This window comes from Corapipo altera, unplaced genomic scaffold (genome assembly GCF_003945725.1).
Source record: "Corapipo altera isolate COAL_440 unplaced genomic scaffold, ASM394572v1 58, whole genome shotgun sequence".
NCBI classification, from domain to species: domain Eukaryota; kingdom Metazoa; phylum Chordata; class Aves; order Passeriformes; family Pipridae; genus Corapipo; species Corapipo altera.
In genome coordinates, this window is record NW_020884898.1 from 6,815,286 (window position 1) to 6,828,418 (window position 13,133).

General features: G+C 40.4%; 1 long non-coding RNA gene across 1 annotated transcript; it reads right to left on the reverse strand.

Annotated features, from left to right (window-relative positions):
- Positions 1-287: 287 nt before the first annotated feature.
- LOC113949761 lies at positions 288-11,208 on the reverse strand. Its single transcript, XR_003528555.1, has 3 exons — positions 10,541-11,208; positions 493-612; positions 288-404 (listed from the first exon to the last, which is right to left on the reverse strand). It is a non-coding gene; the product is annotated as an uncharacterized LOC113949761 (long non-coding RNA).
- Between the last annotated feature and the right edge of the window lie 1,925 nt (positions 11,209-13,133).

Below are 13,133 nucleotides of genomic sequence, written 5' to 3' on the forward strand. Positions count from 1 at the left end.
GTCATATACCCCAGTTTAATGAGAACTCATAAAGCAATAACTAACTACATTCAAAACCAAAGATAGACAAGGATGTGAATATATATTCAATCTATTTCTGCAATTATTAGCAAGTAGAAATAAGCTCATGTATATATGACAAAGACAGCACTTTCCAGAGGTGTCCAAGTCCTTAAACAGAAAAGGGTATCCTTTCTTTAATGGTAAACTATGTTAAAGCATTTAAATGACATACACAATGCATAAGGAAATTCAGGTACTGAAAACACATCGAGAACATTTCTTACCTTTGGTGTTTCCTTTTGCTTTCTTGGGTATCTAAAACACAACCCCCATGCTGATGTTGTAGTTTACCAGTACTTCTAATCCACTCCATATGTGAAGCTGCAACCAGAAGTCTGTGTCTGTCCAAAATTCAGATGGATAAACAGACCTTTAGGGAATGGTTTATTTTAGAAGGCAGCCAAAGAACACATTAGTGTCACCTCTGACCTTTATATGAAGTAGCCTGGAGAAGGGAAAAGCTACTTCACATGCTTTCCTTTCACCACGATCTCTCATGTTGACCTTTCAGCAGCCCTGTCACAGTAGCAAGATCCAGGGAAGGCTAAGCTGAAGACACAATCCATACTGTTTCTTCAATAAGCAGCAAGAAGAAACTATCAACAAAATTAGACTGCAAGCACAATAAAGGAGAGCATACTGTCACAGACTGGTAATAGATTTTGTTTCCGGTTTGGTAGGATTATGTTCTATCTTTTACCAAAGGCTGCTGAGGCAGGTGGAATTACAGATACAGAAACCAAAGTCCTGCTCATCATGGGTCTTCTTTCTTGATTTATCTGTTCTACAGGACTTAAGCTTCAACAGGAGAAGCTAAATTATCATTTGTCAATTTCAACCAAGGTTACAATTTAGGGCTTAGATTTCGGAGATATGAATAGAAGTTCGAAATCCTACGCTCTTATTCCAATGCACCTGCTATAAACAGACAAAAGTCCTAAACTTTAGCATAGTGACTTATCATTGGAGAGACTCAAAACCCAGCTATGTCCTCAGCAGCCTTCTCTAGGTAACCATGCTTAAAGATGCTCCAGATTTCCCCTCCAAAATCAACCATTCTGTGAATTTACTTATCGCCTTCTTGTCAGAGCAAGCAAAAAGTTTCAGCAACCACAATAAAACCAGTGGACAATCAACCGGCCCTGTCCTTTCTGTTTGCAAAGCAAATTCCAAGATAAGCTGAACCAATGACCATCGTCCTTCCCTGGCTCTGAACCTGTCTCTTGGACAGCATCACATCCAAGTTTGCTTCCCAGTGATGTGGCATCACTCATCCTGTGTGTGAAGGTCACAGCACAGAACACAGATGCAGTATTTGTTGGGCTTCTAATTTATTTAAACATATTTATGAAGATAATCCTTTACATGTGATTACTGAGTGTGCAGAAGGAATATAGGATGAAGAAAAATTCAGAAAGCAGTGTTCCCAAAAAAGGGGAAGAATGGCCTGATACTGTTTAGCATAAACACTGGTAACATGCATTACCTATAACTAAGTGGCAATGCAGGAACAATTCTCTCTTCTTTCTTTCTTCCCATGCCTGAAGAGGATGTAACTGCTTTTTATATTTTATTATTTTCTCTGTGCTTCCATCAAAAATGTGATATTCTACATATTTGTTTTTTTCTTTGCTGTTCCCTAGAAACACTTTGGCACATCTTGAACTTACATTCTTTTAATGACCAGTAATTTACCATTTGTGGTTTAGATTTGTACCCTTGGTGCTGCTGATATTGTCCTGAACTTGTGCTCTCAAGGCTTTTGCTATCATCCTGTGGCTGTGCTCTCATCAGACCTTGCTATAGCATGAATGAGAGGTGAACTGATTTTCAGCCAATTTCTCCTCCTTTCTTTATGACTTGGTTTAGTTTGGTCAAAGGTTGGACTCAATGATCTTGCAGCTCTCTTCCAACCCTAATGATTCTTTGATTCTATGACTGTGAGGCACATTTCCCAAAGCATCTGAGCAATGGCAGCTCACAGCTTCTTACAGTAAGAACACAGAGTAAGGGGGAGAACTCCACTTTGCTACAAAATCAACCCTTCTAATTTATGCTGTTGTACTAACAGTTGAAATAGCAGTGCCAAGTACTAACTCACCCATTAGTAGGAACTGTCCATTTCCTAACTGGTATTGGTAATAAATATTAACTCAATTCACTAGAGAGATCACAGTGATTGTGACAGACTCCAGAGGCAAGGTGATGGGAACCACAGTCTGGTTTTACAATATAAAAACTCTGAATGCTTCACAGGTCAGATATTACTTTTAATTCATCTTCCAAATGTTGTAAAAATGTTTATATTGATGGCCAAAACATGTTCCTCCCCAATACACATTTAATTGAGTTATACAAGTCATAGACCAATAACAGATGCTTTTATCCCATTTTGTAGAATCACAGAATGCCTTGGGTTAGAAGGGACCTCAAAGGTCATCTAATTTCAACCCCTCTGCTGTGGGCATGGACACCTTCCACTAGACCAGGTGGCTCAGAGCTCCATCCAACCTGGTCTTAAACACTTCCAGGGATGGGGCAGCTACAGTTTCTCTGGGCCATGAGTTCCAGTGCCTCACCACCCTCACAGTAAAGAATTTCTTCCTAATACCTAATCTAAACCCACTCTGAAGCCATTCCTGCTTGTCCTGTCACTCCAGGCTCTTGTAAACAGTCCCTCTCATTTTTTCCTGTAGGCTCCCTCCACGTACTAGAAGGCCTCAAATAGGCCACCCCAGAGCCTCCTCTTTTCCAGACTGAACAAACCCAATTGTCTTAGGTTTTTTTTTTTTTCCTTTCCATCTAAAGCTACTCTCACAAGTTCAAGCCCCACACCACTAGCCAACCTGGTTAGTAAATCCTAGTAGCACAGGCACATGAAAATAATCGCTGATGCTCAGCTCTGTGAGCAGAGAGTATTTGTGAACACACCAAACCAGAAGAGCTCACCTTGTACAGACCTCTGCACCACAAAGTGCCTCAAGATCAGAAACAGGCTGTGCCAATTACCTCTGCACACCCGAGTTCTGACCAAGCCCCAGTTTAAAAGTGTGCTGCTGTGGAAAGACTGGCCAGTAATACAATTATAATGTCGGGTAGCAAGTCTCATGTATTAAGAGACAATCTCCTTACTGCAATATGTATGATTCAGATAAAGATATCTTTAGCACATCATTAAAAGAACTGTCTAGCAGTTCCTTTCTTTTCATAACAGCTACAGCATAACATATAGTAGTCTAGTTTTCCCAATATGATTTTTTAGCTTGTATTCTTTGCCTGTATTATCTTTACGTAAAAAACTCTCACGTTTTCTTTGATTGCTCTGCTTTCGCTAAATTAGGATGCCTTGCAGAGAGTCTTGGGAAAAATAACGCTCCTTGATTAAATACTTTTAAGATGCATAAATAACTCTTGTCACAATGAACACATTATAGATCAGAAATTACCATCATGTAATATCTCAGCCTATGCATTGTACTCCATACAGTATGGAACAGATCATGTCCTAAAAGTGAAAATATGTTATTAATGGGAGAAGATTAGAGACAGTGAAAAGACTGGGGCTTAACCCTAAAAATAACTTTTTCATCATTTCTCAGGAAGGAGATTCTACTCACTCTGAAATTAAAAATACATTGACTTCAGCATTAAGAGGATCAAGCACTAATAAACAAATCAATATATCCACCTACCCTTTCAGTTCTCCCTTATTCTCAGCTTTAGAAAAAATCTGACCCAATTTGAACACAGAAGCACAAATCAGTGCAATGTATCATGTACCTTTTGTTGCTCAGAAAGAGCACCACACACTCAATTTCCCATTTTTATGAGATACAAGAACACACAAGTGTTGTTCTAAACAAACACATTCCTGTGCCAGATACTGTATAACACTATGAAACAAACCTGAACTCAGCTACCCAAACAGGTTTTACAGGTGAGATAGTCTGGATAGAATCAGGAATTAAAAGTAATTGAGACATAAGTGAGTATAGGTTGAAGTAACAGAATAAATTAGTCAGAATAAAGCAGTGTGAAACTACTGATAGCAAAGAGAATATGAGCACCACGGGTATCAAGGCTGAAATCTTCTGCAACTTGAATTGGCTTATGCTTGTTCAAAAATTCTGAATATCATCCTCAGTGTATTTATCAATAAACTGAACAGATTCAGATCTTGTTACCCGTGTTTAGGATACATATATTAAATTCTTGTGATATCTGTTTCAAGAATTATTTAATCCATTAAATACAACACAAAAAAGTTAGTTAAGTCTTAATATGGACTACATAAGCTTTTGATTGCCTCTTCAAACCAACTCTAACAGGATACTTTACAGTTGATGTATCCTCCTTGTTAGCACATAGCATTGATATGTACTACAGCATTATGCATGAAAATACTTAAGCATATTTAAAATAGAAATAGGTCGTTATGCTTTGTTGGAAAAACACCTGTTTCTTCTCTTCTTCATGACCCACTTACTTTATAAAATTATTATCAAATACTCTGATTTTCTACTAAGATTCCAGATGCTCATAACTCACGTAGCTTGTGCACTATTTAAACACTTTAATAACCTGTGCCATCATGAACGTGAAATCTAAACACGTTATGTGTCCATGCATCAGTGTAATCATTAGATAATAGTGCTTTAGCACTGTATTATTGATTGACAGAAAGTAATATAAGAAGTAATAATAAAGGATAATTTGTTCCTGAATGCAGTTTACAATGTAGCAGAACCTTGCTTTGATTATTGTAAGAATAGCTTGCCTCTCCCTAGTAAGACACAATGCAGTAATATCATTCCCACAAGGGATACAAAAGAAATCCATGTTCTCCATGTTGTCCTGTTTCACATGTGAACAAAAGACCAAAATGCTAGCTGCATTTATAGCACAGCACGCAGAATAGAGCAACAAGAAGTACACAACATTTTAAAAGTCACACACAGAAGCACCAAGGTGAGTTGAGGTACTCCTGGTTTTAGGTAAAATCCAGTAGAATTACTTCTACTACATACAGACACATGTATACACATACACACATATGCAGCTATAGATCTATGCATATGCCCACTATGGGCATTCTGATCATCAAATCAGATCTTCCATTATTACAAACAGTCATTTATTGTGACTAGTCTGGAGTCTACAAGGAACTGTGTAATCTGTATTTTTTTGTCCTCCTTAAAGTCTCTTTCTTAGGATTCTTTAGTATTTTTACTTAAGAAATTACAGGAATGAGGTTTCTGTCAGTTACTCATGCCTTCTGATTCATAACCTTTTGAACTCTGAAGACGGTGAGGTTAGCACAGAAGTTCTGACAGTTGTTAGTGGGTAGGGAGGTTTAGGGCTTGTGATACAGATTGAGCAGATACTCCATATTACCTGTGAGACAGAAAGTATTCTGAGGGGGAAAAAAATAAACATCTATATCTTTTTCTTAATATCTATCTACTTTGAACATCTGGAAATTTTACAGTGTAAGGACTTCATGCCAGAGTAGTTAAAGACTTTCTTTCAGCCCCTGTGTTTACCACAGATTCACATGACAACTAAGGAAGATGGAAGTACTATGGACAAAAATAATCATTAGTTTATTACTAATAATTAATCATTTCTAGTACTTTCTACTGTCTGCTGATAACTAAACAGAGAAAATTTTCACCCTCACTGAAAGTGTCAAAATCTGTATCAGAAATACAGATGGTGTGGTATAAGAAGGGTTATGACTATTAATGATAAAATTCTTCAGTCCCTTATCTTAAGCTGGTTTTGGACAAACCCCATGGGCTACCACTTGTCCTGCTGATAGCTTTCAAAGTAAGTATTTTTATTCAACAGAAGGGTACCCACATGCAATATCCAAACCCATGCATTTCCTATTCAGTGAATGAACTGACGCTGATATAATTAGGAGATGAACACCAAATGTTTCTTAAGTTGTTCACCCCTCCTAGCCAAGATGTGGAATTTTCCTCACCCCACAAGCATAAATCAGCTGCTGCCTCTGTTCAACAGAATATTCTTACATGGGGATGCTGGAAACAATTTAAGCTGTAACAGAATAGAGAAAATTAAGGGGTGGGGGAGGAAAAGGGTAGGGTGCATTTTTGATGATTGAAAATATAATTCATTGTTCGACTCTGCACACAAAATAAACCAAATTTCATTCACTCATAAATATCCCCGTTGTGAAATACAATTATCATTTCATCTTGACTCTTTAACCTCTCATTGTGAGCCAGTTCCTTGAAACTGTCTTGGTATAATGGCAGGTTTTCTTTTTGGTGTGATTGCAAACATACTGAATGGAGTTTCTGTCAAGTGATAGAAAGAATGACTCAACTTTAGTCTTGAACTACATGGGAATCGGTTTCAGAAGAAGCACTGAAATGGTGGGGGAAGGGATTATTATATAGAGAATCAGAGAAACTAGGTTAAAAGGTATAGCCTAGATGCTCCTAGGTATTTGGAAAAGCTTGCATAGAGTGTCTCCCTTACCTCCTAAGCAGGCAGTTTGAAGAACAATGAAATTGCTAGGGCTAATTTTCTATTTAATAAAGAACATAACAAATTTTCAGGTTTTTTTCCACTCCCCATATCACACTAGGAATTCTTTCCATATATCATAAGAAATTAAGGGCATTTTTTCCTATCCAATGAATGTGTACAACATGAGGTTCAAAAATATCTAGGCTCGCATACGCACTTGTTTGTTAAAATTTCTTAGGTATTCAAAACCCCCGTCTTCTCTGTTCTACTCTTTATTCTAACTACTGGTTTTTCTTTTGTTTTAAACTCTTTTAAACTAGCTTAAAAAGCACACAGCTTACCTTTTTCAAATTTACAACCACTACATTTGACATGATATACACAATGCTAAAATAGTTTTACTTTTCATAACTTTATCTTTCCTAGTCTCTCCATTTGTCTACAAGGTGCTTGCAACAAAGTAGAATGAAAGATCTCTGAAATGTTAAGCTTGCAACTGAAGTAGACAATACCTCTGATTTTATTTTCATCCAGGTATAAAATTTAAAACAAGTAGAACATGTAAATGAAGAAGAAACTGCCAAATGTAACTCTGTGTTCAATACTCAGGCTTCACATTTGTACTTGGAATAACCCACAGCATAGTATCATTCAGTACCATAACCTGAAAGTCAGCGTGGTACAACAGGAATGTGATTCTGTATATTTGCCAAATTTCATCATCCTGAAATAGTTCATCAAACGTGTTAACTTTCATATATATTTTATACACAAACTCTTTAAAATTTATACTCTTTGAAAAAAGATTGTCTAATTTTGGAAAATACCCCAAGCCTGGTGACGTTTTTTTTACAGGAATGTTGCTGCTACTGTAGGGAGAGGAAAGCATTGCAAACTTCCTGAAATGGTGCAGAACATAGAAGTACTCCATTACCCTTCTACAAGGTATTCCATGATCAGCTCAGGCCAGCGAGAGGCACTTTCACTACTTCTGGCTTCTGAAGTACCAGCTTCCAAATTGGCTCATAAATCATCTCCTGGGGACACTCTTAGGATTGTTCAGACAAGGTGCTAAAGAGGGAGGCAGTCATTAAGATGGAATCAATTTCCCCCAGAACTGGTATATAGAGAACCAAGCACCGTTCAGTTTTCTGTTATCGTGAAATCACTCAACCTACTTTAAAGTAAAAGCTCAAGGTTTTGTTTACAGTATCCAGAAAGAGAAAACCGACACATGTTTATCTAAATCGTGGCTGTGAATAACAGATTTACTCTACATTTAACACTAAGTGGCTAAGCCTGCACTTACTTGACTTGTAGAAGGATTTCCTGACACACTGTCACAAACTGTTCTGCGAAAAAAATCCACATTTATACATCATCAGCAATCTTTACTTTGTGAATACACCAGTTTTTACAGTTAATTTCCTTTTAGTATTCTGCACAGGGTTTAAAGTGATTTAATCTTTCTCTTACTCCAAATAAAATAAAATGTAAAGAACCAAACTTACTGATTTTTCTCTAACATACAAATTAAACAAATTCCTTGGTGGTGCAAATGTTTATAAGATCAAGTGTTGTCTCCTGTACCCAACTGTACTCCAACAGCTGCTTACAACAACACAGTCCCAGTCTCTCATCATTCCCTATATTCCCTGTCTCCAGTAGGGGCTATATTTCGTGTTTGTATTTTAACAAACATACTGGTAAAAACTTTTCAGAGGTTAAAGGTATCTAGTTCAAGCTCCTGAGATGAAATATTAACCACTTCAAAATAACAGAGGTTTGGGGGTAACCACACACATCCACTATCAAGAGATACTGCAACAGATATTTTGAAGTCAGTCACTTGAAAACACCAAAGATTTCAAAAGAAGTCGTTCAGCTAACTAAGATTGGAACATTTATTTTAGAAAGGTCAATAATGTTCAGGTTTTGCCCTCCACAAATCAAGAAATTCCGTAAAATAAAACATTTTCCAATTTTCCCTGGATTCTGGAAGAAATTTTCAGTCTATTTTGATTTGCACTGATGTAACATTCCTCCTGGAAATGTGAAACCTCATTTTCTTTTCAGATATGAGAAGTATAAACAAATACCATCTGTAGTCATTGAAAAGAAGATACATTCATATACATATGAATTCATACACATTCCCATTATGCAGAAGGGGATAAACATAGTTAAAAAGTGGAGAAAATTTTGAGTTTCCCTAATTATATTTAGTTCCTGTTCATCTGTGCTGGACAGATCTGTTCACATCCAGGATCATAGCATCATCATAGAATGGTTTGGACCGGAAAGGACATTAAAGTCCATCACGTTCCAACCACCTACCATGCACAGGGACACCTTTTACTAGGCCAGTCCAGACTTGAACCCTTCCAGGGATGGGGCAGCCACAGTTTCTCTGGGAAACCTGTGCCAGTGCCTCACTACCCTCACAGGGAAAAATGTCTTCTTAATATCCAACCTAAACCTACTCTCTTTCAGTTTGAAGTCATTCCCCCTTGTCCTGTCACTACAGGCCCTCGTAAAAAGTCTCTCTCCATCTTTCCTGTAGGCTCCCTTCAGGTGCTGGAAGGTCATATTTAGGTCACCTCAGAACCTTCTCTTTTCCAGGCTGAACAATCCCAATTCTCTCAGCCTTTCCTCATAGCAGAGGTGCTTCATGCCTTTGATCATCCTCATGGCCTCCTCTGGACTCGCTCCAACAGGTCCATGTCCTTCCTATGCTGGGGACCCCAGAGCTGGAGGAAGCACTGCAGGTGAGGTCTCACCAGAGCAGAGGGGTAGAATCCCCTCCCTTGACCTTGGAAGAACAAAAGAAGCAATACTATTTATTCTCTGTGGACAAGACATTAATTTTTCCAAAGATGTCTTATAGATGATGGTACAATGTCCAAAGCAATTTTTTCATTTCTTTGTGTTATGCTGATGCCATAGGAACAATGAATTAGGGGGGTTATTTCTGCTCACAAAAAAAGCTTATTTACTGTTATTGCAGATTTTCAGTGCAGATGTACTCTTGCATTGCAACACCAATACACTACCTCAACAAAAAGAAAAAAGTAACTGTAGGTATGGGAAATTACATCAAAGTAAAAGTACTGCATACAATCTTTTCTTCCAGAATTAAAAATTCCTTAATCTATACCAAAGGGACATTGCAATAGTGGTACAAACCCCAACAAATAACCCATTTTGTTCCACAAATGTAAAACCTTTTCTATTTAGCAAATCTTGCAAGATAGTTTGTGTGCCACTTTGTGGCTTTTGTCATCTAGTGACCACCACTGTCAACAGGGCTGGATTTTTATCTTTTAACATGATATGGGCACTTTGAGGACATGTTTACTGCATTTCAAAGCAATGTGTGAATTATTTTGGTTCACATTTATGTACTTATTGTCTGACGTGGAAATTATGTTGCTGTGAAACAAATCAATCCTAAATTAGCTTTTCAATAAATTTAGGCATATGTGAAGCTACTGGGAGAGGAAAACTGTGCTTGTTATCCATATGAAGTATTAGAATGTTAATAAATAGTTTTTCATATAACGGTAAAATATTACATACTAGATTATATGTTAAATGTATTAAATGATATAAACTATATATTTAATGATATAAATATAAATATATATTTATTGTTATATAATTATAATATATAATTATATATTTTATAAATATATAAAATTCTGTGGGTTTATAATAATAGATCTCACAATTAAAAGTTACAGATGAGTTTTCATCATCTGTTCTGAAAATGTGTATGAATTATATCTTACCAAAAGGTTTTAGAGAGTTTTACCCTAGAAAATAGCATTTCATAGTGAATTTTAAGTCATTATGGTCATTTACTGATATAGTGGAAAACAAGTATCACACAAAAACCATCATTTTAAATAGTTGTAATACTGCATAATACCACAGACTTGCAGGAACCAGAGTAGATCGTTCCTAGGTTACCTACCTGCTATTCTGATTGATGAAGACCCATCCTGCATAGGATATAAAATGAGGTCAGAAATAAAATCTAATGGCCTCCTTCAAGAAAGCTGCTGTTCCTGCTTCCCGGCTGCTTTGGGCAGGGGCTGCCCAGCGAGGTACATGCCGGGCACAGGGATGTTTGAGGAACTGGGGTGTCATAATCAATCAGGAAAAGACCACAGGACCACTGAGGGGGTTCAAGGACAGTGATAGCTTCAAACAACTAGCACCATTTATTAAGGGTGGTTCACTCTATTTATACGTTAGGTAGGGAAGGATCTAGAAAGAGGGAGGAGCACGGGACTGACAGAGGTCATAACCAATTAGGGCAGGAAGGAGGGAACATGGCACTAAACAGGGACCAAAAAGGGAAACACCTGAATTGCAGCAAATCTTGACCAATGAGAAAATAGGGGATAAACGTGAGGAGAAAAATGCTGTAAAACTCGGTAAAACCAGGGGTACAATAAATTCAGTGCATGCATTAACAGTTTCTAACAGTCTCGTTTGGTTAACAGTCTCTGTTCTGATATGGTCGCAATGTAACACTTCACAGCATATTCTCATCTGCTGTTGCCTCAGCCAGTGTCCTTCGTAGCTGCTGTCTCCAAAGAAGCAATTTCTCCTTTTCCCCACAGGTGCCTTCCATACTGGGGGATTTAGGGGACACTTGCCTGGGAAGGGGCTGAGCTCGGGGACCTCTGGGGCCACAACCTTGCTGTGGAGTGGCATCAGCACCCCTGGGAGCCCAGCCTCTGCACCCCACAGCCCTGGGATGCCACAGCCCTGCACCTCCCAGCATGGCATCCCCCTGGGACTCTCTGCAGCACCCACAGCTCCCACACCCTGCACCCACCTCCAGGCACCCTGCTCCCATGGGGCCCTTGGCACCCCGGCACCAGCACCCTCACAGAAAAGACCCCACCACCTCCCCCCCACAGCCTGTGCTGCCCCCTCCACACATCACCAAGAGTGGGGGACATGGCCTAGTGCCCACTGCCAGCAGCAGGGATCCGGGCAGTGGAAGGATTGTTTTGCTTGGCTTGAGTGTCTTGAAGGGCATGGGGTAGTGCCATGAGGATGGGAAGCAAAGCCCAGAGCGCTTGGAGGTTCAAAGCCTTAAACATCAGCCATTCCAACTCCAAAAGCTTCTCCCCAGATCCTGACTGTAGCACTTCTCAAGACTGTCATGGTCTTCGGGAAATCAACTGGAGTTTTGCATCCCTGTGGCCTGATCCCGGCTCTCGCCCCAGGAGTCCCCTTGGCTCTAGCAGGAAGGGGAGCAGGAGGTTTCCTGCCTGCTTTGGTGGCACTGCTGCAGGGGCCGGTCATGTCAGACTCCCCTCTCCGCTGGTGACAGCTTTGCTCTTGGGGACACTGCTCTGCAGCAGCCCATGAACACCAGGAGTGCCCAGTGCGGGACCTCCGCAAGTGGGACCCCTCTGTGCACAGGTCCCCCCAGACACTCCCGGGGGGCCGTGCCAGCACCCCCAGACACCTCCAGCCCCGGGAACCCGGAGCAGGTGGAAACCACAATGCTGCAAACACTGCAAGGGCCCAAAGCAAATACAAAAAAAGCTGGGGTGTGAAAAACAAAGAGTATTTATTTACAGAAGAGCAGCAAAACCAACAAACTACAGAACGTATTTACATTATAAGAATCTTTATTAAAAACAACAACCTACAAAACATATTTACAATTCAACTTATCTAATAGCAAAAAGTCTATCCAACGTATTTACAGGAGGAAAATGAAACAACAACAACTAAAACATATGTACAGGGGTCAATTTCCTCTCCGGCATGTCCATCAGTCCTGGAAGAAAAGCAAGGGAACAGTCACTCCAGTCAGGCCCTGCTGGGTGTTCCACGTGCCACCAGCCTGGGAGCCGCTGGGCAGAGGGGGCCTCTGCCGCCAGGACTGAGCCTGGCTGCGGATGGGAGTCGAGCCCCAGGCGGTGGGACAGGGGTCATGTGGCCCAAAGCAGGCACAGGGCAGGGTAGGAGTGGTGGCTGTGCCACCAGAATCCAGGGATGTGGCACTGTGTCCCTGAGGGAGGTCACCCAGCACAGCCTTGCCCCAGCCTGGCAGCAAGAGACCCACTCTCTCTGTGGGCAGGGAATAGGGCAAACATGCCTGTCCTGCTGCTGGAGGGTCTGTCCTCATCCCAAAATCATCTCCTCCTCCTCATCGTGCTGATCGACATCCATCTCCTCCAGATCCTCTTCCAAATCTATCTCCATCTCCTCCACAACATCTTCTAAGTCGACCTCCATCATCTCTTCTATAGCCACTACCACGTCAACTTCCATCTCCTCTTCCGTGTCTCTCTCAGCCTGCATCAGGTGGCACAACCTCAGAGAGGGGTCTCTGTCCCACACCATCCCCACAATTCTCCATCTCACTCGGGCAGCTGTGGGGGCCCAGCTCCATGGAATAGCAGTGTACCTTCTCTGGGACAAGGGTGCCCATCCTGCAGGAGTGGATGCCAAACTCCAGACAGCAGGTGGAGTTCAGGACTGGTGGGCGTAGCAGGGGCAGCTGACGAGGGCGCGCTGGCACAGCCAAAGGCAGC